Below are 23,915 nucleotides of genomic sequence, written 5' to 3' on the forward strand. Positions count from 1 at the left end.
AGAATATGGTTCATCAAATGAGCTCATTAGGAGACAAATACCAGAGATCAAAGGTTAACCTACCCATCCGTGACTAGTTAGAAGATGATTTCAAGGAAATTAGTGATGTCTGGACCAGGATTAGAGGTCACGAATTGTTCTTGTATCATTATTCAAGGAGAATTAAGACGACCCCAATTTCAAACCCATGGATGATTGGATTGGGTAAGCTTGTAGTCCCTAACATCTTTGTGAATCTCCAATTGATGAAAACATTGGCTAGGGCTTACAATGCTGCAAAAAGATGTATTTAGTTACCAAATGGCGATGCATTCATCCATATCTCAGTAGCCACCATCCAGGAGGTTTTTGGTCTAGGTTTAGAATCTTATGTTCCTTTGTCTTTTGAGAAACTAGAAGAAGAGTATACAAAGATAAACATCGTGTAGAATGGGTGGAATTTGGCCATTCATAAGGCTGAAAAGGGAAAATTGACAGAAGAGGACAGGCCCCCATTTGATATCAATATCTTTAGGCAGTATCTGCAGTATACCTATATGGCGTGCGGTTAAGTGGGAGGAGTTGAAGTCCCAGATATAGCTCGGATAGGACCTCTGGTCCTTGCTGCTGACACAGAGATGCTTGAGCCGAGACAATTCGACTATGCTACTTATATTGTTGAGAAGATACATGAGGGTTTCTTAAGCCTTCATAATAACCCTGACAAATCTTTTAAGTTTTATTCTTTGTTAATGCATGTTGTCTTGTTTTATGGATGATTCAGGAAATGTGGCCTGAGGAGCTAAAGCTGAATATTCATGGTAAAGATGGAGAGGAGCAGCCTATTCAGTTATGGTGGTCATTGTGGGATTCACGTTTCATGAGATCTCACTATATCAAGTTTGAAGAATGTTTTGTGCAGCCTTTATTCAGAACTTTTGGTGTCTCTTTTGATGGGTCATTTTTGGAGGAGATCAAAAGATTCCTTAGACCCCATGAGCATGGAGACGCTAGAGTAAACCGCAATTGGGGTGACTGGTACGTGTGCCAGGACTTCACCTATGTAAGAGTTCTTGGATTTGAAGGAGCTCCTTATGTGCTGTCGAAGCCTGCGCCTGACAGAATCGCATACCTGGAGATTGTATGATAGATGAGCATCTCAAATGCACAACATTTTGGAGGTGCTCACAAGCAAGTTTTCTTGCCTGGTGATAAGTTGATGCTTTGACATGTTTTTTATCATGACTCTTAGGTTTTTGACATCTTTTGGGTTGCATTGTGATAGTAAAGTATTGTGAATTGACTATATGTAATCCATGTTTTAAATCTGAACTTATGAAATCATGTTTGAACTTTGTCAGGTAATTCCTGCAGCTAAATGATTTGTCCCTATGATATGCGGATTATTTAGGATAATGTCATATGTGAGTTAATGAATGTATTAATTGAGTAAGGTACATATGCATGTCCTTGTATCCTATTTTTGTTTTAGTGCAGATAATAATTGATGCTGCGGTGGATGATTTTCTTTCGTGCCTAAGGACTGGAGAATCACGTTCAGATAACTGGAGATCAAACTGAAGGGGATATGAGCAAGCACAATGTATGGCATAATCAGAGTAGTTATACTTCACCATGGGAGTTTAACTCTAGTGCATATTGAATTCACAAAATATCACTTTGGTGTGCAAAGACTGTGGTTCGGTTTCAGATCCACGGTTCTTGCAGCTAAGCTCTCAATTATTTCCTTCATCTGACAATCATCCGCCTCTTCTTCGGGGCGTGATTTGAGCTGTCCATTATAGTTGATCTTTTCTTTATAATAAGCTCTTCCTTCTTTCTTAGAGTTAGACAATATAGAAAGGAATTGAGCAGAGTTTTGACAAGCATTTTGAATTTTCTCTTTTAGAATATGTAATCATTTTCAGGAAGAAATGAATAAAGAATATGTTGTTTTGATCCGTTAAAAGTATTTTGCTAGAAGTTTGATATCACTCATCCAAGGGGGCCCACTTGGTGAGTGATCCTATGTTTATGATCATTGAAGTTAGCTTTTACTTAGTTGCAGTAGAAGTTCATGACTGGATTGTTCCTGCAACCACTGGAAATAGATCCGTTGACTATTCCTGCAGCCAAGACAGAACGGTGTGATTTCTGTTATTTTCATTAGATCATTCCAACATTGTTTTGTGAAGCTTTCATGTAGCCTTTTATGATTTCCATTCTTGCCTTTCCTTTTTGCATAATGTTAGTTACTTTAGTAATGCAGAATAATCATTTAAGGAGCTTAGTGCATATATATTGTAGACCCATTTCAAGTTTTACGTTCCTGGATTGATAACTAAATGAACACCAGCCATGAAAATAGTAAACTCTACCATATGAATGTCCAAACTTCGGATTGAGATTTCAATTAGAGATATTATTATCATTATAGTTGGGGTAGACATTTTTGGCGCCGTTGCCGGGGATGGTGTCAAGCTAAGAACCTTTTATGATTATTTTAGTTTCCAGTTAATTGTTTGAAATTTCATGAAATTGCATGCATAATAGAAGAAGAGATGCCAGAGGTAGATTTCTGCCAACTCATCCTACTCATGCAGAAGATAATTTTCCAGATATAAATCCTTTTGCTGAACTTTTCCAAGCCCCACAAAATTTGAATCACCCTAAGTTTGAGTTTTGAGAAGGTAGCCTTCAGTTCCTTTTTGGTTCACAAGAAGAAGAATTCCCTATAATAACAACTCCCACAAGTACAATGCAAGGGAATCCTCCTCCTGGTGGGAATAATCCACCACCACTGGGTCCAACGTTTGAGTTTCCCATCTCTGACCAGCATGATAATGCTAACCTCAAGATCATTCCAACATCTTCACTTCCTAAATTCTATGGGTTGGTGACAAAGGAACCAGATACATTTCTATTTGAGTTTGATGTTCTCTGTAGGAGTTTTGACTATACTACAGATGCCCATAGACTCAAAATTTTTCCAGCCACTTTGAAGGAGTCATGCTTGAGATGGTTTAGGAGCTTGGGTAGTAGCACAATCAACACATGGGATGAGATGAAATGGTTGTTTCTTGCAAAATACAAAGATTATTGTAGAGGTATTGATCGTCATGGGGATGATATCTTTAGAATGACACAAACTGAAGATGAGAGTCTTGAGGATTATCTGGAAAGGTTCCTGTTTAGTGTCAAGAAGTCCAAGCATAGTACTCTTAATGAAGATTCCCTCAAATTGATATTTTTGAGGGGCATCAGTGTTGAATGCACCAATTCCTTAGATCTTATGGGAGGAGGTGACATTACACAATCTACTTGGGCTGAAATAGGATAAATTTGCAAGAAGTATTCCAGATCTACTTCTAAGAAGAATAGGAGATTTAAGCCAGGGGCACCATCATCAACATCTAGAACTAAGCCATCTATTAAAATATTTCAAGGAGGACATTATAAACAATATGGCTACTCAGTTGGATAAATTGGCAACTAAGAAGAAGCATGAGGAAGCTGATGCATTTCTTGTAGAATTTTGTCCTCATTGTAAGCAGCGGAAGAAAGATTGTAGAAGTAAGATGGTTGCAAATGTTGAAGTACTTGATTTCAAACCAATTCAAGGTGAGGATGAACAAGTCTTCTATGTTTCTCAAAGAAGACCAAATTTTCAAAGACAAGGTATGCCACCCGATCCACTTTCCTTTTCTAGTTATAGTGGTAATTCTTATGCACCAAATAATCAATGGCAACCATAGTATTCTCAAAATTTTGGTAACTATCCACATTGGTATGGGTCACAAGGCCAAGGACAACAATTTTCTAATCAAGTCCCCTAGTGGCAACAACCACAGGGAAACTGGTATCCACCTCAGGGTTAAGGGAACCAGTTTCAAGGGAATTGGCAACCTACCTCTCAATGGAGGGGAAACCCATCATGGCCATCCCAATCTTCTAGATATCAACCCCCTGCTCAGTAGCCACAACCTCCTACTTTAATGCCTCCTCCTATAGCTACAGCTGCACCTCCTAAGCCAATGTAGTTGCCTACTCAACCATTGCCTAATCCAAATATCAAATCTCAACAACAACAACAAGCTTATTCAGCTGATGCTAATCAATACCCAGCCTATTCTTTATCACTAGATGATATTCACCTTCGATCTGGGACAACTCTACCTAATCCCTCTCATCTAGTTATTACTGAGGTACAAGAAGAGCAACCAATCTCTGATCCTAAAGATACAATACCTCAGAATCAAATATTACCACCATTTCCCCATATACTAAAAGACAAAGAAGTTTCCACTGAACAACAACAAAGCTTTGATATTCTTGATCAACTGAAGTACATTTGTGTTAAAATTCCATTGTTGCAAGCAATAAAGGATGTCCCTATATATGGTAAGGCATTGAGAGAAGCATGCCTAAAGAAACCAGGCAGAAAGAAAAATGATCCACAAACAGTTCATGTTATGGGTCAATTGGCTAATATTATGTTAGGAAAAATTACCATTCCAAAGTATTCTGATCTAGGTAGTCCTGTTGTGAGTATAGTCATTAATGGCAGTCAAATAAAAAATGTTTTAGTTGATCTAGGGGCAACCATTAATGTAATGACAAGGGAAGTAATGAAACATCTAGAGATCAATAGTTTAAGGGCTACACCCATAGTTCTCCAACTTGTTGATGGCTCCGCAGTAAGACCTGATGGTATCATAGAAGATATAGTAGTTATTCTAGATTCCTGGGAATATCCTGCAGACTTTATGATTTTATCTCCAAAAGCAACATTGGGGGGATATCCAATCATTTTGGGTAGACCATGGCTTGCCACAACTGATGCATATATTGGGTGTAGATCAGGAGACATGACTATTTCAGATGGAAGTTCCACAAAAACATTAGCCTTGTATTCCCCAGCACAACCTCAGCTTGAGCAGCAGCAGGCTGTTTGGCCTATCTTGGGAGAGGAATCTGAAGAAATTGACTCTATTAATCACCTTATGATGATTAATCGAGGGCCACTCATGTAGTTTAATGATGAAGAATCAATTCTTTATAAGGTCCTAATAAATGAATTAATAGAAGATCAAGAATGGCAGGAATTGGTTCCGAATATTGCAGGTTTGGACTTTCATGCAGCCATCGATATCTTGCATACCTTGTTGCCGCAGGAATTGTCTTATTCTCATTTTTTTGATATAAATCGGATTGATATTACTATCAAGATAGAGGTGGAATTGAATAAATATCTGAACATCAATAAGAATATATCAGATACTCAAAAGGATAGCCTAGTGGACTTGCTGAAACTCCATAGAAATGCTTTTGCATGAGATTACAAGGATATGAATGGAATTGATCCAACAGTTTGTACTCATCATATTTACATAAAGGATGAGTGTTGCCCCCTCAGACAACCTCAAAGAAGAGTCAACCCTGCCTTAAAGGAGATAGTTAAAGAAGAATTACATAAATTGTTGAAAGCTGGGTTTATCTATCCTATCTCTGACAGTCAATGGATATCACCTTTGGTGATAGTTCCTAAAAAGGGAGGCAAATGGAGAGTATGTGTTGATTATAGAGCCTTGAACTTAGCCACAAGGAAGGATCATTTTCCACTGCCATTTGTGAATCAAGTATTGGATTCTCTTGCTGGCAAGAGATATTTTTCATTCCTAGATGGATTTAGTGGCTATAATCAAATACAAATAGCTCCTGAGGATCAGGAGAAGACAACATTTACTTGCCCATGGGGCACATATGCATATTCTGTTCTTCCTTTTGAGTTTCTCTATGAAGAGATATTTACAAGGTATGGAGTACCAAGGGAAATTGTCTCAGATCAGGGACCTCAATTTACATCAACATTGATAAAAGCTTTAGTCAATGAATACAATATAAGACACAGGAAATCTACTCCATATCATCCACAGTCTAATGGACAAGTAGAAGTTACCAATAGAGAGCTTGAGGCTATTCTTACAAAAATAATGTCTATCCACAAGAAAGATTGGTCTCAGCGACTTTCAGAGGCAATTTGGGCATATAGAACAACATGGAAAACACCAATTGGATTCACACCTTTTGAGATGGTTTATGGCAAAACGACAATGATGCCTATTGAATTTGAGCATAAAACCTTGAGAACAACTCTACAACTAAATATGGCATTGTCTGAAGCATAGAAAGAATGCATTCAATAGTTAAATGCTCTTGATGAATGAAGGAAGATAGCTGTTCAACAGACAAAATTGATTCAAAACCAAAGAGCAAGATGGCATGATAAATATATGAGAGAAAAGAAATTCAAAGTTGGCGACTGGGCACTCTTGTATGATTCCAGATATAAAGATGCTATGAGAAAACTCCAAACAAGGTGGTTAGGTCCTTATGAGGTAGAAGAATTTTTTTAGAATGGAGTAGTCCGTTTGTTCACAATAGATTCTGTTCGATTTAAACTCTTAGTGAATGGACACCGCCTACGACTTTATCACAAGCTAGCTACTAGAGAAGAGTTCGTGCAGTAGTTTGCTCCATAAAGTGAAATAAAAGTTCCTACAACAACTGCCAATGATGCGGTATCAATTCATGAGCTTCCTATTGCACTTGAGTAGATTGATAAAGGTGATGTTCCTGCAGCCTTTGTAGTGAACTTATTTATCATATCATAATAAAATATTTCCATGGGAATATTGTTCTCCGTACATAAAGTTCCATCCACTACATTCCATCCCACTTTCTTACCTGTCACTTCATTTCATTTCGCCATCATTTTGGCCCAATTGTAGATACGTGTATATTGTACTTTATTTTAATTATGCATTTATTAGTTCATTATGGTTTTCTCCTGTTTAAATCCACTCCAAACCTGAAATCTTGTTAGCCCGTGTGGACACGTGCTAGGTTAAGTTGGGGGGGGGGGGTACTTTATGGTCCTTTTTCCAATGAGATTTATTATTAGTTTTTTGATACCCCGAATTGATTTCCTAACTGACATTACTTATGATGATTATTATTTCACGCAAGTGAATAATAAAGTCTACTGCCAAAATTAAGATATGTATGTAGATTTTAGTTTTTTTGCAAAACTGTCAAACATTTTGGTGAAGCTACGGAAGTATCAGAGTAAAAGATGGGTGGTGATATAATTCGCCATGAGCCAACGATCCATGAAGGGTTGCTACAGGATGTTGTCTGTGAGCATTATTTTGGAAACCACTGTTGGTTGGGTTATTTCTTGAAAATCAGAGATTACAACGATGAAATTGTTACAGAATTCATGCATTCCTTTGATGAAGGAGAAGATACAGTTAAAGGGTTGAGGGTAATTGCTATGGAGCAGTGAATTGCACAGGTCACAGGGTTGTTGCAGGAAGGAGAACTCTTTCCAAAATCAAAAGACGCAAGGAGTGCCAGGGCAGAGTTCACAATTTCCACTGACAGACCCTTAATGGTGGATAGACAAGGGACTAGAAGGGTTTCTTTACTAGCACATTGGCCTCAGGTAGCTTTGTATGTTATGAAATATATTACATGTGAAGGGCGGTATTCAAATCTGCATTCACCTCATTTTAAGTTACTTAGTCATCTGCGTCATGGCCGGCGAGTTAATGTCCCTAATTTCTTATACCATCTCATTTCTATAAGTGCTAAGGAGACTCGAAAGTATGGAAATCACTCTGTTAGCCATCATGGACTGGTTAAGTTGCTTGTACAATGGTCCCTGAGAGATTTTTCACAAATGGAATGGGGTGTATTTGAGGATATTCTACAATTTAGGGTTGATGATGCCCTTGTTGCGAATAATCCACCGGCTCAAGAAGAGATTGTTGCAGAAGATCCTTCTGGTGAAGATGAGGGTTTGCTTGTTGCTAAAGGAGCCACAATTATTATGGAAGAAAATATTCAAGCAGAGTCAATTGAAGAACAACCCTCTACTTCTCTTCAAAGAGATTCACCCATTTTGCAAAGGGAAGGAAAAGAGTTGGAAAAGGATGAATCAGATGACGAATTTGTTATCCGGCTGTAGGTAACTCAGATTCCTCCTGCAGCCAAGAGGCATCAAACAAAAACAAAAACTCTTGCAGCCATTTCAAAAGTGTATGTAAGAGAACAAGAAGGAGGACACAGAAGACTCAACTTGTGAGTAATCTAGCAAAGGTTATTGTAGTAGAAACTTCAGAAGAAGAAGATGCTGCAGAGAAAGTAATTCAAGAAAACCCTGTGGAGGAAAAAGATGTTGCAGAGAAAGAAATGCAAGAAGATGCCGCAAAAAAATCAATGCAAGAACACCCCATGGAAGAAGAAATTCAAGAAAACCATACAGAAGAAGAAATCCAAGAAGAAATTCAGGAAGAGGTTGTAATGGATAAGCTAGCAAATCTTGCTTCTGTGGCATTGCAATGTGAAGAGATTGTTGATGATGTTCTACAACAACCTGAAGAAAATGTGGGAGATATGTCAACTCAGAATGAGGAGTTTATTGAAGAAATTCCACGGTCTAAGGTAGGACCTGTATATGGTGAAAATGGATAACAATAATAACAATATTGAAATTCTAAATGAATTCAACCACAAAACCCTATCCTAACAATCAACAAAGATCCACCATAACATATGAAGATTACCTAAGACAATGTAAATAAAACAAAATCACAAAGATTATACCATCACATGTCCAATAGGGTTTTGATCTCCATTCTTCCTATCTCCATTGATCTTGCTTGATATATTTGCTCTCAGATTTTATATGCACAAGAGCTCAACAAAGAACGGAATGTGGTTGCAAGTAGGATCGTAGTGTAGTCAAGTCCTCCAAATTGTCAATTAGGGTTAGATAATGAAGAAGGCATCTCCTTAAATAGAAGACACAATATGAAATAGAGGGATAAGATTGAGAGGTGTAAAAAGGAGGTCGGCTAGGATTAGAGGGTAGGTAAAAGAAATAATAAAATAATGAGAGGGGTAGGTAGTGTATGAATTGAGAGATGAATGACATGTGTCATAGGTAGAAAAGGTTAATGAATTAATTAAATAAATAAAGATTTATTTAGTTAATGGAAGAAGTGGGATCAATTAAATAAATAAAATATTTATTTAATTTAAGAAAAGGATAATTTAAATAAATAAATGTATTTATTTAAATGAGAAATAAGGCTAGAAGAGGATAAATGAATTAATTAAATAAATAAAGATTTATTTAATTAATAGAAGAATTAAGCTTAGATAATTAAATAAATAAAATATTTATTTAATTAGACATGACAATTTTAGGTGTCTACATTTTGCCCCTCTTTGAGACAATGCGGCTTGTCGCGTTGTTTCAAAGAAGATAAGATGAACTGATACAAAGTTGCCCCAGAATGGGAATGATATGCCCCCTCGAGAGATTGGATGAAAATGCCTGAAAAGATTGCAGACAATCTCTCGATAAGAAATACGAGATAGAATGGACTGATTGGATAAAGTGACAAAGTCACGGGATGAGGAAAACTGACTCGGGAAACGAAGGCTAAGAATAGGGTAGGCTATAAGATAGATCACGGCCAAAAGACATCCTCATTGTCATCTACACCTTCACGAGATCAAAGTGCAGAGCAAGAAAAGAGCAGCAACAGTCAGCAGCGATGGCTTCCATGCATAGATTCAACTGCGTTCGATGATTTCAGAGGCCAGCAGAGGCAGGAGAGCCGGTAGGTACCACCAAGCCTCCTCGTACTTTGACGCATTTATTTTTGTCATTAATGCATGCTAGTTAGAGCAATAAATGCGCTTAGGAATAGGGTACAAAAAAGTTTGAAAACGTGCAACCGTGTCTGCGTCGGTGCAAGGCGCGTCTATGTCCGATAGGCGCGTCTGTGTCGGTGCCAGGCACGTCTGTGTCTGGAACCGCGTTTGCGTCAAATGCGGGTGCGTCTGTGTTGTGCAGGGGCGTCTGTGATGTGCAGGGGTGTCCGCGTAGTAAAGTCGCACATGTGCACAGCTTAGGCACGTCTATGTCGTACATGCGCGTCTGTGTTTTTCAGGCGCGCTTGTGCAGTCTGTAGGCGCGTTTGTATCAGTCAAGTGCGTTTGCCTTGAAAAAATGCAAGTTTTGGTTTTCGAGGTCAAATCGGCAGTTCTGTGATGAACATACGCTGTCGATTGGATAAGCTGCTGAGAGGATACACTCTAGCAGTTCCTCTAGGAAGACTAGGATAGATCAAGGCACTTTGTGATGAACAGTGAGTACCAAGATAGAGTACTTTGTGATGAACAGTGAGTACCCAAAGTATGAGCAGCACTTTGTGATGAATAGGGAGTGCAAATGTGAGTAACACTTTGTGATGAACAGTGAGTGTCACACACGTAGTACTTTGTGATGAACAGGGAGCACTACTAGGATAGAAGCAACACTTTGTGATGAATAGTGAGTGTCACTAGGATAGATAACCATATGCATTTAGATAAAGAAGTAGCATTTTGTGATAAACAGTGAATGCCACCATGACTGACATGATTGATTTGCTTGATTGCAGGAGTACTTGCCTATGTTGGAGTCACGGGAGAGATTCTCGTCGACACAGAGATTGCGACCAGAGCTATCGTTTCAGGATAGAGCTGCCATCAAGGAGATGGGCTTGAGACATATATTATACGTGCCTGAGTTTTGGGCAAACATGGATTTGTTGACTGCACTTGCCGAGAGATGGCATTCTGAGACATGCACTTTCCATTTGCCGATGGGTGAGATGACAGTCACCCTTGAGGATGTCTATAGGATTCTGCGGATACTGATTGATGGAGAGTTGATTCCATATGATCGTGACGGAGACAGGGAGGCATTGAGACGGGTGTTCCAGGATCTCGGACTAGAGATGAGGGCAGGACACGTGGCATGGGACACTATGACCGCCATAGGGTTAGCATTGCCGGCCGTGATCGGAGGAGCGATCAGTGAGTTCCTCTGTATCAGTTTTGTACCATTTTGTATGATGATGTAGACACCTGTGGGTGATTTTAGCCATATGATTTTGACATCATTGTATCATGACACTTTATATATATATATATATATATGAGATGATGCATCTTTGCGACAGCTATATGCATGTGTATCTATGTGATGAGATGTTCTTATGTGATGCTTATGATATGGATGCAAATATGTATATGATGCAATGCAATATTTTTTTTTTTTTTGTTTGTTTATGTTTTATATGTGTATGCATGATGCAAATGTGAATGTAAGTAATGCAGATGAATATGATAATGCAAATGTAAATTGTGCTAACAGGTGTTGTGTGTAGGATGTGATGCAGTTGTGATATCTATATGTATGTATGAAATGCTTATATGTGGTAATGTAGGTGCAGCTACATGAAATGCAAATGTTTTTGGTGTGCCATTATACTCAGTCATGTGATAGCAGGCTATGCGGACTCGAGAAGGATGATGGAAGTCAATCAAGAAAGGGGGGATGAAAGACAGAAGATATGAAAGTGAAAGAGCTTCTTGTGCATTATCATCATTGAGCTTTATTATGGCAAGTAGGTTATGACAATTGAGGCATTTGTTCGACCCAGAAAGTCATTGTACCTATTTGCATGGAGATAAGACAGTCACAAACAAGGAATGCCCCAATTCATACTAGACTCACAGTGTCCTCATATCCTTGGACAAGTCATAGCATTACTAAGAGACAATCCATAGATAGAAAATACAAATAGGTGACGATACCCCATCCTCACCTTTCTAGTCAAAGACATCCTGGAGATAGAATCTCTAGTCAGAGACATCCCGGAAAAGCTAAAAGACATGTCACCAAAAAAGATGAAATCAAAAGAAAACCAAGACTCGACACCAACATCCACTATAGTTCTTAAGTTTAGTGTCTCTTGTCACTTGTATAAGTCTTATTTGATTGTGGTCACAATGTTTACTTTCACAGAAAGGATAGATAGCACTGAACCATAATGTTGTCTGAGTCTGTTGAAAGATTTGATTTGTTGAAGCCCATTGTTGCTGCTGTGTCTCATCTAAAACTGACTGAATCCATGAAACTGATACTTTATTGCGGAGAAGACGAAACTTTATTGCGGATCTGTGATGCAGATGTTGCTTTATTGCGGATTGTGCGCGAATAGACTGAAGAAAGCTGGAAGAAACTTTACTCCTCAAAACATGTGATGTTCTCAGTTCCACACCCATTACTAGACGTAGGATTTGCCTTAGCCACAGATAGGATCTGGTTTATTATGGATGGAAAGGGATGAAAAGGGAGGTTTATTATGAATGGCTAACCAATCTTGGGTAGATCAATTGACAAGCCATGATGGGAATGGGTAAGTTTATTATGGATGAATAGGTTGTGAGTGTGTGCAAAGTGAAAGGATGAAAGTGAATCCTGAAGGAGGGAGGAGCAATGTCTCTACACATGGCGCTGGTGACCCAGTTTTCACCATGGTACTTGCCCAGGGCGCCACCGAAGTGGTTTTCACCATTGGACGAAATTATTTCTCTTTACTTTTTTCAATTTTTCAATGTTTTTTGTGTCACAAGGCGCCTGTTTGCCAGGTTTTCACCAAGTAACGATTTTTTTTGTTTTATAATTTATTATTTTTTGTATTTTTGAAATTTTTGATTTTTTTTGTATTTTTGAATTGTTTGGATATTCTGAAGAGCTATGTGTAGAACCTGCGAAGGTGCATGCTATTGATAGGATCCTCCAAAGGTTCACCTTCTATAGTTGAGAGCTGATATGCCCCAGAGCCATATACTGCTGTGATGATGTAAGGACCAAGCCAGTTTGGTTCAAACTTGCCCTTCTTCTCTCTGTTTTGCTGATTTTTGGGATTTTCTCTGAGAACCAAGTCACCTACCTCAAATGTGTGAGGCTTTACCTTGTGATTGTAGATGCAATGTTCCTTGACTGAATTATGTGTAGCTTGAGTGACTGTCTTCCTTGATAAAGGAACTGAGATAGAATTACTAGTGTGTGGAATACGTAGGCCCGTATGCTTGTCACCTAAAGAAGTTTGGGCATCACTGATAACAAAGTCCTTTGAGGAAGTTCCATTAAAGGTCCATGATGTATCGCTAGAAGGGAATGGATGTGTGGAACAAGTGGATGAGTTATGAAGGCTTATGACTGTGAAAAGAAGTGAAAGTAGGATAGCATGATGGAGACTTAGGATCAACAAGTAATCTTTTTGACTTGCAATTGTAGAATTTTTGCCCCCAGTTATTTTGATATTAGGGGAGATCATCTCTTGCTCTTTTTGCTTCATAGGAGTTTTATCCTTGACTTTGATTTTTGTAGAGTCCAATAGCTTTTGATTTTGATTTGGACTGAAGCACTTTTCTTTATTTTTGACTTTTAGATTTTTCTTTTCAAAGCTTGATTTTTGATCCCCAATGAGTAAGGGCTTTTGTAATTCTTGTTGATCCAAGTCTGGAAGTGGAGTGGAAATGGAATGAGTGGATGATATGGTAAGGCTATGTGAGTTCTCAAGAGGGTTGGCGATACACTCAATAGATTCTTTGTTGGAACCACTCTTAGGATTGTTGATATCAAGAGATGCTTGCACTACTAGAGGAGATTTGCATTTAGACTTAGTAGCCACAACACTAGGTGGTTCACACCCAATTCCTTGTAAATTGTTTATAGATTGTTCTTGTCGACTGAATGCCTTAGGAGATAGTGGGAGTTGATCAACATGGAAGATATATTCACCACATCCCATGTCTTTAACCTTGAATTTTTCTTTGAGCTCTATTTGTTTTGATGTAGAAGCTTTCAATGATTTTGGATCCACATATGCTGATGAAGGAATAGCTTCTCGATTGGCTGGTATTGTTATTTCGGATCTAGGTTGTAGATTGTTGCAATATATGAATGGATTTGGGTCAGCTTTGATGGTCACTTCAACTCCATTGTGAGGGAACTTGATACATCGATGATATGTAGATGGGACTGCTCCCATCTCATGAATCCATGGACGTCCCAAGAGTATGTTGTATGTGAGATCTAGATCAAGGATTTGACAAACCACATCCTTTGTAACTGGCCCAACTCTAAGAGGTAAGGTGACTGTGCCTTTGGATGAATGCTCTTCATCATCATATGCTTTGATAGTAATTTTGTTTGTAGAATTCACAGCTTTGTCAGAATATCCCAATTGTTTAATAGTGCTCAATGTACAAATGTTTAGACTTGCTCCTCCATCTATCAGGACTCGTTTGATTCTATGTTTGTGTATGAAAGCTTCAATCTGTAATGGTGCATTATGTGGCTGACTTACGGAGGTGTCATTAGCTTCTGTGAAAGTAAGGGAGTGTGGAATGGAAAGGTATCCCACAATGGCTTGAAACTAGTCCACGTTCAGATCAGTAGGAACGGCGGTGTCTCTCAAGATTTTGTCAAGAATAGCTTTATGTGCGGGGGATATGCGTAAGAGCTCAAGGATTGAGATAAGCGTGGGTGTCTTCCCTAACTGTTCTACAAGGTCATACTCAGGTTTGGTTGATGAAGAGGCGGTGTTTTTAGCTGGAGCACCTTGCAAAGTAATTTTACCTTGACGAGTTGTAACGTGACATTCAGAGGTAGGTTCGGAAGAAGATCCAACACCTTTTAGGACAATCTTGGGTCTCTGAGTAGAATTCTCAGATGCTTTGTCCTTGATGATAATAGTAGAGACGTAATTGTCCATCGAGATATTATTGATAGTTGAATCATACTTGTAAGGTGCTCTAGTATAGTTGGCTTGGTCATCTGTGGCTTTAGCTTTTCCCTTGTCATGTTTTGGGAATGGTTCCTTAAACATCTCATGTTCTTGATTAGACGAATGTCCCTCAATCTCAATGTCACCTCTATCAATGAGATCTTGTATGATGTTCTTCAGTCTATGACAATTTCCGGTCTTATGACCCTTGCTCTTATGAAATTCACAATATTCATCATCATTCCACCAATTTGGTTTAACCTTTGGTTCATATGGAGGAAAATCTGGAATAGTGATTACCTTGTTTGCCACTAACTTCTTGAAAACTGACTCAAGTGGTTCTCCCAACGGGGTATACTTCCTTCGTGATCTAGAAGTTGTTTGAGTATTCACTTGATTGTTTGTAGAACTTGATCCAGAAAAAATGAATTTGGGTCGCACTGTGTTGGCATCAACAACACCATCATTGACTGTGTTCTTGTTTTTATTCCAAAATCTTGGCTTGTCTTTTCCTTTAAACTCATCTTTGTTTTCCTTGAATATCTTGATGACTCCTTGTTCAATTAGGACCTTTTCTATTGCTAAGCCTTTTTCAATAACGTCCTTGAAGGTGGACAAACAAGCTTTTCTTAGATCATAACCAATCTCTTTGTTAACATTTTGGGTGAACATCTCTACCATTTGTTTTTGTGGAATTTCACAAGAGCATCTGCTGACTAGATTTCTCCATCTTTGTAAGAATGATGCAAAAGATTCTCCCTCTTTTTGCTTGGTGTTGCAAAAAGTAGTGACTGATATGTCTATCTCTATGTTGTGGGAGAAATGTTGAATAAATGCTTCTGCTAGGTCACCCCATGACTTAATACCAGGTGGAGGTTGGGAGAACCATTCCATAGCTTGATCACCTAAGCTTTGTGGGAATAATCTCATCAAATATGTCTCTTCTGCTGCTACCTCAATGCAAGCTGTGAAAAATTGTCTTATGTGTGCTTTAGGATCCCCTTTTCCTCTATACTTATCAAATTTAGGTGTCACAAAGTGTGTAGGAAAAGGAGGCATTGGAATGCTCTTGTCAAATGGATAAGGACATATGTCTCTCATTGTGTATGTTGGCTTCGGTGTATTTATGTCCTCCATTTTCTTTTGTAAGTCGCTGATTTGTTGTTCCAAATTGCTCTTAGGTGGAGATCGACTTCTTGGACCATACCCCATGCTTGAGGTACCAATTGGAGGAGGAGCATGTTGCATATATGGATGATATTGATCATACACATGTTCATATGGAGGAGGTCTATAATGATGTTGCATATATGGACCACTTGGTATAGATTCATGTTGAGGAACACCATATCTATTTTGTGCATGTATACCATACTCTACAGGCATGTCATGTTCTATTGTATTGCCCCCAAATTTGACATGAGGTTTCCTTGTGTCCAAATTTTGAGTATGCCTTGGAATATCCCATTGCTTTGGTGGTTGATCCTTATCATTGATATGTGATTGAGCATATTTTTCTCCATAAGACTTCCATAATGGTCTGCGAAGGTGAGTATCATATGTTTGACCATGTGTATGTGGGACCTCTGGTTTTTGAAGCAAAGCTGATGGTGATTTAGGTACCATGTGTGGTCCTCTATTTGCTCCACTATTAGGTCTCCTTTGATCCATATTGGAGTGAGGTTGTTGCAAAGGTCTATGTTCCATTATTTGAGACATGTCAAAATCATGAGGTATCTTGGCTCCACTTTGTGCCATCATTTGTAAGAAGTATTGTCTATCCCTCCTCATTGTTTCCTCAACCAATCGATTGAAATGGGGATTCATAATGGATTCTTCCACATCTGCTGAATGTACTGAAAAGTTGTCCACATTGTCATTGTGTGTAGAATTGTTGTTTATAGTGTCCATGTTCTCAACATTTGGATTGTTTCTATAGGCATCCATGTCAGGTAATGTAGTATGATCAGAATTGAAAAAGATCTCATTGTCATACTCATAAGAACTCATGTTTGCGGACTCTTGAGCCTCTTTAGTTTCTCTCCTAGATTTTTGAAGACGGGTTTCAACCATGAACTAGGTATTGACCAAGATGTGTGAGACTAGATGAAAAATGGAAAGAGTATGGAAGACCAAGAGTTGGATGAAATGTAAATGAGTCTGAAGTGTACTTGTAATGTCCAAAGTGTAAGACCAAGTATGTATGTAGTAGAGTAGGTGTGACTTCCAAAGAGAGGATAGTTTCTCTTGATGAGGTAAGTTGACCTTGACTCTAAGTAAAACCAAATGAGACCCAAAGGTAAGAAACCTTGATGAGGGACCACTTAGCAAAGTGTTGTTGTATGTAGTGTGTTGACAAAGTATGATGAGGACAAGCAAGTGACCTTTTGACTCAAGTTTAGACAAATGTGAATGTAATGTAAGGTGTAAAGAAATGATGGATTTTGTGAGACCCAAAGACAAGTTGAATGCTAGATGAAAACTTGGAGAAACAACCTAGGAAGCTCAAGAATTTCGAAACTGATTGTTCTTGTTTGCTTGACTGTAAAATTTTTCCAATTTGTGAAGTTGTGACCAAATCTGAATGTTTGACTGTTTTTCATGACAAGAGGACATAATGTTGATGAGGACTCAATGTTTGCAAGTGTTTAGACTCTCCAAGAAAAGTGTGTTGTTTGATGTAAAAATGTTTTGCATACACTTGAAAACACAAAAGACAAATGTTTTGCTGTTTGGTTTTGAATGTTTAAAATAAGTCAAGCACAATTCTTATGGCTGGCCAAGACAATAGTTGTTGATCCCACATGAGGTTTTACCCCCGAGGCTACACTATTCAGAGCGGATACTTAGATGCTTGACCTCACTGGCTCCACCCTCGGCACTCACTTCTCGGGTCAACCAAGCATCAGTCCCCACGAAAACTCCCCGTGGCGAACTTTGTATCTCTACTAAGAACCATATATGTGTGGGCCGCTACCAGAGGTCCGACCTCCTGCCCCAACAACTAGAAGGATTTGGGCTTCTAAAACAAAAAGGTGCTAGTAAGGGCATCCGTTCGTGTGGCCATACATGCAGCACTTTCAGCTCTGTAAATACAGAAGGCTCCCAGCCGGTAGGGGTTACGCCCTACAAATGATCAAATAAATTTGATCAAACGGGTTTATGGGGAGACATAGTGTCGGTATGAACTAATCAGCACACGTTATCCATAGTTTTCACCATGAATATAGTTGTTTATAGTGGTTCGGAAGAGGTGGGTTTTCCTCGCTACCACTTGGGTCGTTCTCTTCTCACTAGTAGTCCTAATGACCACACGGGAAGACAGGCCCTCTAAAGATTAAACAAAAAGAGCCTATTGCTCAAGACATAAAAGACAATGATTCAATTTTAGTGCACCAATTGAAGTGTTTGCTAGTCTATGAAAACAAGGTACACAATAAAAATCCAAAAACCCTTGCCAAGGACCTGCAACAAAGATTTATTAGTAGTTTGGATTGTTTGAAATAATCACCCCTTCCTACAAGCACACAAGTTAGGTAAATTTTAGATCCAAAAGACTTTGTGAAATAGGGGCCTTCAACAATGTGTTTTGTTGACCAATTCAAAGATCTGATTTATCATAAAAAAAGACCACTTGTAAAATTTCAAGAGATTTCCAGAAATGTAAGAAAATCCAAAAAATTTGCTAATTTGCTCCAAAAATTAATTTTTAATGAAAAATCATAAAAAATTCATATAAAATGCAAAATTGATCCAAAAAATCTGAAATTTTTACTGGAGAGTCTTTATGGTCTTCCAAACTTTCACAAAAAATTTTCTGCAACAAATCCAAGCAGTTTGTGAGATATGAGTAAAATAATGTAAAACCCTAATTTTCAAAGATCTGATTTTTGAAGAATAATTTTGCATCAAATTTAAAATTAAAAATAATATATCCTGTGTATAATTCTGAGAGATTTCCAAAAATGTAAGAAAATCCAAAAAATTTGCTAATTTTCTCTCAAAATTAATTTTTTATGAAAAATCATAAAAAATTCATGTAAAATGAAAAATTGATCCAAAAAATCTAAAATTTTTATTGAATCTTTTTGACATTTTTCCTGACCTACATAAAATTTTTTTATGTCAAAATTCAAAGCCGTTTGTGAGATCTGATCAAAATAAAGAAAAACCCTAATTTTTAAAGATCCGATTTTTAGGGAAATATTTTGCATCAAAATTAAATTCACAAAGAACAGATCCTATGTATAATTATGAGATATTTCCAAAAATATAAGAAAATCTAAAAAATTCTCTTATTTGCTCTCAAAATTAATTTTTTATGAAAAATCATAAAAAATTCCTAGAAAATGAAAATGTGCTCCAAAAATTCTGAATTTTGGATTGGGAGGTCTTGATACTTTCTTCAACCTGTAAAAACAATTTGGTGCAAAATTTCCTATCCATTTGTGAGATATGATCGAATCTCTCCAAGATCTTGATTTTGTGTCCAAAACCCTAGCTGCACAAGGTTATTCTCCAAATTGTTTTACAAAATAGCAATATAGGGTTAGAAAAATCTTCAAAAAACATAGATCTAAGAAAAATCCATGTCCCACGGGCATGCCAAAATGTATATGGTGAAAATGGATAACAATAATAACAATATTGAAAGGCTAAATGAATTCAACCACAAAACCCTAGCCTAACAATCAACAAAGATCCACCATAACATATGAAGATTACCTAAGACAATGTAAATAAAACAAAATCACAAAGATTATACCATCACATGTCCAATAGGGTTTTGATCTCCATTCTTCCTATCTCCATTGATCTTGCTTGATATATTTGCTCTCAGATTTTATATGCACAAGAGCTCAACAAAGAACGGAATGTGGTTGCAAGTAGGATCGTAGTGTAGTCAAGTCCTCCAAATTGTCGATTAGGGTTAGATAATGAAGAAGGCATCTCCTTAAATAGAAGACACAATATGAAATGGAGGGATAAGATTGAGAGGTGTAAAAAGGAGGTCGGCTAGGATTAGAGGGTAGGTAAAAGAAATAAAAAAATAATGAGAGGGGTAGGTAGTGTATGAATTAAGAGATGAATGACATGTGTCATAGGTAGAAAAGGTTAATGAATTAATTAAATAAATAAAGATTTATTTAGTTAATGGAAGAAGTGGGATCAATTAAATAAATAAAATATTTATTTAATTTAAGAAAAGGATAATTTAAATAAATAAATGTATTTATTTAAATGAGAAATAAGGCTAGAAGAGGATAAATGAATTAATTAAATAAATAAAGATTTATTTAATTAATAGAAGAATTAAGCTTAGATAATTAAATAAATAAAATATTTATTTAATAAGACATGACAATTTTAGGTGTCTACAGGACCTATTAGACCTCCTTCATCCCTAAGTAGTTTATCTATTGCTTTAACATTTTTTAGGCAATGGGAAATAGAGAAGGATAGGTTGCAGGGGATAATTAACAAGCAACAAAAAGAGATTGAAAAGAGAGATAATAGAATTGAGGAATTAGAAGCTAAGGTAGAAGTGATTTATGGTATCGTTCTTGAGTTGATATAGTGTAGGGCACCCCCAAGAATTTATGCAAAACATTTGAAAGAGCGGTATCTAAACTTTAGACTAAACCACATTGTTAGGGACCTTAATCCATCCTTGGAAACACCTGAGGAATTCTATCATGGTTATCGAACCTCTCCACATGCTGTGAGGAATTTGTTATGTGAATTATATTTACATAACTATGTTGTACCCCAAGACAGAGAATGGAATCCTTTATTGTATATTTGGGATATCCATCTCAGAGCTTTAATGTCATGGATCCAAAATGAGATTATCATAGGGCCACAAGCCAGGGAGTTTGAAAAATTAGAGTTTGATTGTCCATTACCATTGAGAAGGGAATCAGAAGCACCAAGGGTTCTTTATTATGATTGGAAAAAGTTGCTAATAAGAGATGATGTTAGTAAGATAGTACTTCCAATGAGAGAGGAAGTCTATCAAGCGTATGAGCATTTGGTTCAAACCCACAGGACAACCACACTAGAAGGGTGACATTTGGTTCAAACCCACAGGACAACCACGCTAGAAGGGTTAACTCAATGCTAGAATAATCTACCAGATCATTTAAAACTGGGAGAACCTTACTCATTACAGAATTTTCATACAGCCATACAAAGAGCCTCCAGATACATACAGTTAGGTAGGGAGAAAGCCAACAACTGGTTGCCATTGATCTTTCAGCCTCCGATCCTTATGTGGCCACTTTTGGCATGCCAACCAACAGAACAAAATTATGATGCAGTTGCAGAAGAAATAACTAGATGGTCTAGGTTAGAAAAAATGAAAGGATTTTATTGGAATTTGCCTTCCAAGGGAACAGGGCAGGACACTGTTGGTGATTTTAGAGTTTCAGCGAAAATAAAAATTTTTCCTTTTGCTGCAGGAGCAACAAACCCTTAAAGTTGGGGGGCATGATAACTTGATGCTTTGACATGTTTTTTTATCATGACTCTTAGGTTTTTGGCATCTTTTGGGTTGCATTGTGATAGTAAAGTATTGTGAATTGACTATATATAATCCATGTTTTAAATCTGAACTTATGAAATCATGTTTGAACTTTGTCGGTTAATTCCTGCAACCATGCCAATTTATTCCTACAGCCAAATGATTTGTCCCTGTGATATGTAGATTTTTTAGGATAATGTCATATGTGAGTTAATGAATGTATTAATTGAGTAAGATACATATGCATGTCCTTGTATGTTGTTTTTGTTTTGGTGCAGATAATAATTGATGCTGCGGTGGATGATTTTCTTTCACGCCTAAGGATTGGAGAATCACGTTCAGATAATTGGAGATCAAACTGAAGGGGATTCGAGCAAGCACAATGTATGGCATAATTAGAGCAGTTATACTTCACCATGGGGGTTTAACTCTAGTGCATATTGAATTCGCAAAATATCGCTTTGACGTGCAAAGACTATGGTTCGGTTTCAGATCCACGGTTCCTGCAGCCAAGCTCTCAGTTATCTCCTTCATTTGACAATCATTTGCCTCTTCTTCTGGGCATGATTTGAGTTGTCCATTGTAGTTGATCTTTTATTTATAATAAGCTCTTCCTTCTTTCTTAGAGTTAGACAAGATAGAGAAGAATTGAGCAGAGTTTTGACAAGCATTCTAAATTTTCTCTTTTAGAATATGTAATCATTTTCAGGAAGAAATGAATAAAGAATATGTTGTTCTTATCTGATAAAAGTATTTGCTGGAAGTTTGATATCACTCATCCAAGGGGGCCCACTTGGTGAGTGATCCTGCATTTATGATCATTGAAGTTAGTTTTTACTTAGTTGTAGTAGAAGTTCATGACTGGATTGTTCCTGCAGCCACTGGAAATAGATCCGCTGACTGTTCCTGCAGCCAAGACATAACGATGTGATTTCTATTATTTTCATTAGATCATTCTAGCAGTGTTTTGTGAAGCTTTCATGTAGCCTTTTATGATTTCCATTCTTGCCTTTCCTTTCTGCATGATGTTAGTTATTGCAGTAATGTAGAATAATCATTTAAGGAGCTTAGTGCATATATATTGCAGACCCATTTCAAGTTTTACGTTCCTAGATTGATAACTAAATGAACACCAACCATGAAAATAGTAAACTCTACCATATGAATGTCCAAACTTTGGATTGAGATTTCAATTAGAGATATTATTATCATTATAGTTGGGGTAGAAACTCGGGATGTTACATTTCAATAATTTCACATTTGTTTCCACAAAGGCATATGAGATCATTAACAAGAGGTTGATAAAAGATTACAACCTCTATGAGCACACAGGTCAAAACAACTATGACCTTGAGGGCTATATCCACCAGGGTAGGAAAAATCAAAATCTGGGTGATTACTTTCATGAGTATGTTGAAGCCTGGGATATCTTCAGGAACAAGGAGTTCAAAGAGGCTATGCAGATAGTCCAAAATTTAAAATAGAAACTAGATGAGAAGAAACAATGGCTGTAGGAGATAGGAGAGGAAGAAGAGGCTGAGAGTGAATAAAGTGAGAATGAGGCTCTTTCTAAATTCAGGAGGCCTATGAGGGAGGAGGAGCCTGAAGCACAGGACATAACTATTGCAAGGATGAATGCAAATGTAGATGTTAGATTAGAGGAGCATACCTCTTTTGTGTCTGATGATGAGTTCATCAAGTCAAAGGAATTAAAGTCCTTCTTGTATCACTTCAAAGGGAAAAGGCTAAGAGAAGCAATGCCTGACATAACACCAGAGAATGAGGCAGGGATGCCTAGGAAATTGAAGGAAGATATTGATGCAGAAGTGGAAAGCATGACTCATCAAAGGGGAAGGAAACCTCTTGTAGAGGTAAGGATTATCTTATTTCCAAGCTGGGATCTTAGTGCGTCCTTCATTTTTGATAGCCTGTTAAATTAAGAGAAAAAGGATTTCAAATTAGACATCCAAGACATGAATGACATTTTCATTGGATCAAGCTATGATCTAGATGATGAGGCTATGTGTTTGTGGGCCCTTTATCCCCCAAATAAGAGGCTGAAGATCATAGATGTGGAGAAAGATTTTGGACACATGATGAAGTTGAAGGTCGGTGAAGTTGATCCCATGGTCACGATAGACATGGGAGTGGATATTTCAAAACTGAATAAAGCACAGATGAAGATGCTGATGAAAGAAACAAGAAAATATAAAGCCTTGTACGAGGAACTTCTGAGAAGTATGGGCCAACCTGTACCCTAGATAGCAGATGAATCCAAGCTAAGGAAGAAGTGTGAAGAGTTGCACAGGGAAAATAAAAAATTGAAGGAAAGGATACAGAGTATAAGGATAGACACAACATGTGTCTTATTGACTAAACGATTTGAAAATATGTAGAAGATATTGGAAGAATTCTAGACCGTCTACCAGAAAAATATGGATAACATAGTGTCACACCAGAGGATCCTTGATAGGTTAAACATGCTCCTGCAGGATCAGACTTTGAGTAACAAAAGAATCAACAAGGTCAACAAACTAATTGACACTCATCAAGGATTCACAACAGATTTAAATATCTAGTATGAGGAGTGTAAAGAGATCATCAATCATAAATTTCCAAGTGTAGTGGATGATGCGGGGGTCATAAAGGACAAGCACCAGTGGGTTACCAAGTGCAAAGATCTACTCATTTCAACCCTTAGCATTGCT

This window comes from Cryptomeria japonica, chromosome 1 (assembly GCF_030272615.1).
Source record: "Cryptomeria japonica chromosome 1, Sugi_1.0, whole genome shotgun sequence".
Classification (NCBI taxonomy): Eukaryota; Viridiplantae; Streptophyta; class Pinopsida; order Cupressales; family Cupressaceae; genus Cryptomeria; species Cryptomeria japonica.